This window comes from Aplysia californica, unplaced genomic scaffold (genome assembly GCF_000002075.1).
Source record: "Aplysia californica isolate F4 #8 unplaced genomic scaffold, AplCal3.0 scaffold00416, whole genome shotgun sequence".
In the NCBI taxonomy this organism is placed as follows: Eukaryota; Metazoa; Mollusca; class Gastropoda; order Aplysiida; family Aplysiidae; genus Aplysia; species Aplysia californica.
Window position 1 is genome coordinate 175453 of NW_004797686.1, and position 3473 is coordinate 178925.

The 3473-nt window shown below is 38.2% G+C and overlaps 1 protein-coding gene across 1 annotated transcript in view; it reads right to left on the minus strand.

Annotated features, from left to right (window-relative positions):
• LOC101846672 (mucin-19) overlaps window positions 1–3473 on the minus strand; it is a gene marked incomplete in the record, with an annotated part of 140667 nt that overhangs the window by 136975 nt on the left and 219 nt on the right.

Below are 3473 nucleotides of genomic sequence, written 5' to 3' on the forward strand. Positions count from 1 at the left end.
CCAAAACAAAAAAAAAGAAGAAAAAGAAAGAATAATCTGGGAACAAATACCAATATTATCATTATCAATAATAATAAAGAAGAAGAAGAGGAATCTTAAAATAAAATGGTTCTCAAAGTGACCTTCTCCACCTTTCTTCCGATCCACCTTCTTTTGTTCTTTGTCTGTATGTCTTTCTTTTACTCACACACGCACACACACAAGCGCACACACACATACAGAAAGAGAGAGAGAGGGGGGGGGAGAGAAGTACGCTACATCCTACACTATAACGGTCATAATATAATATAGTGCAGGGAAGATGCAAGAGAGATCGTCAGAACCAGTGGCACCCTCCAACCATCCAGAGGAGAAAGAGTCAGGGAAATGGAAACACACAGTGACAACGAAAAAAATGCGCATTTATTCTAGTTCTACGTGACTTCAAAGGCCCGGTTACACGAGACGATAAATTAATTGTACAAAAATTGGACCATCTTTTGTTCATAGGACAAATCGCTACATGTACTGTAACCGCAAAATCTTATTTCAAATTGGACGACTGGAGATAGATCGGAGACTCGATCGAGAAATCCAGCGCCACCTGATCCCTTTTTTTTTGTGCGTGCGCACAATCTAGGTCAGATTTGGTAGAGGCGAGCTGGGACGCAGAATCTCTTTGAAGTGTGCCAACTTTTGCATGGAGAATTTTCAAAATAATTTTATAGCAGTTTAAAAATGATTTCATTATTTATGGAATCAGCATACCAAAATAAGCAAATTGGCCCGCGAACAACCTGATTTGAAGCGCTATTTAAACTTTCGCAAACACAATTTTACTAGTGTACATAAATATAATATGTATTCTAGTTGTCATTGATGAACTTGAGGTTGAAGTCATATATCAAGGTCACCCTGTGTGTTCCGCATCTGCAAATCAAAGCTTCTACACAACAATGCATTACACAGTCACTGTACACTACTGTGCAGTATGGCGATTTGATTATTAAGTCCAAAGACAACAGTAAAAAATAAAATAAAGAGAGAAGGCATACGAAGAACTTGTTATTTTGCATATGGTTTATCAAAGGTATGAAGAACTTGTTATTTTACATATAGTTTATCAAAGGTGCAGCTAAAGATATTATAATTTAAAAGAAAAATTATAGAAACAGGCAATCTCAGAACAGTGTGAGTAAATTGATTTCACGTCAAAGGTCAGCCTCTTGTATAAATTAAAAGCCTCTTTTTCTGTCTTTTATTCACAGTCCACATTTAGATAATTCCTTGATTGCTTTTTAATTACTTTCTTGTTTTATTTGCTCGTTGTTGTCGTTTGTTTGTTAGTTTGCTTTTTTTGTTTTTGATTTGTATGTGGTTTAAGGTGGATGGTGTTGGAAGTAGACACCATTAAATCAAATATTGAGTTCTGGTATTTTCATTATGCTTTTTGTTGCTTTGGGGGTACCCTGGCACAGCAAAGGGGGGGGGGGGGGGGGGAAACTTATATTTGTATTGAAAAGCCCCTACCGCTTCAATAAAAATTGGACAGATCTAAGCCTACACGATCATGTAAGCGATTTTATCTCTCAGATTAAAGATGCACCCATAGTTTGCTCACATTTCAGACTTGAACACATACAAAGCTAATTTGTCAAAAGTTCTTGGGTGTTTTGCTTTTATTTTGTTAAATTCATTATTATTCTTAAAAATGATTACATGGACTAACTAACAAAAGAAAGATCTGGACACAAAAGCAAGGCGGCAGTCATATTGACTTCATGAATATTTAAATATTGGCCCAAAGTACATGCATGCGCAGTTCGCTTAAAATTGTGGTTGTGTCATTCATCAGGACCTGGCCTCGTTTTTGGACTTACCGGTGCCACAGTTAAATCTGACCGAACTCTGATTTCACGCAAATCAACTTCAAATCACAATTACGACTCTTTTAATTTTTTAAAGATCATCTATAGATATAGTCGCTACCGGTAGAACACAAACGAGCCTTGTACTAGATTTCTTGACTAGATCTAGATCTATATTATGTTATACATTTTTAAGGATGTAAGCTTGCTTTCCTTTCTACCCCAAACGGTCAACCATACCCCCAAAATAACGATAAAACAAACCCCCAAAAAACCCATTATAAAAACATATATAAACGGAAAATGTATAGCAATATTTTTCAGCTTTTAGTTATTGAGCCTTTCACGTCCCGACACATTCCTAAACACAACCGTGCACAATAATAATTATTTAGTGGGCTATTCCAATTACCTCATGATACGTTTGCATTCTTAACTTTTACCTGAATGCAGCAGTGTCTTAGCGAACGCACCCTGGCTACTTAACCTATTTTCTCCCCGCGGCAACCTACTTCAATTATGATTGGTCTAAAATTAGCTAGGACGCAAATATCGAATCTGATTGGCTGGTCTCATGTAAATAGGTCATGTTGACCCTTGCCTTGCTTCCCCTTGGTCCAGTCACACGTTGGTGACCCTGAGGTATGATTATTGTCAGTGTGACCAGGCCTCGCAATGGCGCAATACGTGACCTCGTCATCAAAAGCAAACACACCACTTGCCCCTTTCCGATATCCCACTCTCACCAGAGAATGACCCCCATGAGGTCGTATCAAATCAATAGAGGGAAGGGCAAATACGTTATGGAAGCTCTAAATAGCATCTCCAAGTTGTCCTAGTCCAGCGATCAATCAATGAACACTCTCAACAATACATCACAAAAACGAAAATGCATAGGCCTACTTATTAAGAAGGAGCAACATTCCAAAAAAGAATAGAGATTTTTTTAGATCCTCATAAACATGTTAATTTTTTTTATTAAGATTTTTTAACGCCCAAAGTACTCACGTCACTCTTGGCAAATAGATAAATGTGCGCCTGTAATATAAACATTTTCCAACCAAGAGGTCACTCCCAAACACATTCAATGCAGGAGTTCGCGAATAGAAACACGGAGCAAGATGTAGCCAGCAACACAGGTACACACATACACACACACTCTTAATAGTATATTGCCGTGGAGTAAATTTCCATAACTCACACACCAGCGACTCTCCGTTCCCACAGAACACTCATACAGATAAAACGAAGCTCTACAACGTTTTACGTCACTGGTGGTTAGAAAAAAAAAGAACAAGAATAAGAGTTCAAATGATGACCCATTTCTCGATGAATGACCCCATAACATTGCAAACAAGACAACGCACACTGTCGTTTCGAAACAGGAAAGTTTGACACAGGAAAGTTTTTGCCAGTACACAGCTGATCTCAAATTATCACCATAGTGAACATAAACACACGTTGCTCAACGAAACACATTCTAAAGTGAAACTAAGCTACTGACCCAGTTTTTATCTGAACAAAGCAAAATGCGGCTACACGGAGTCCTACAAAAATGCCAAACTGGGTAAACCCGTACAACTCGTTGCCACGCTGCGCTGCTATCCTTTCGAAAACTCAGGAAGA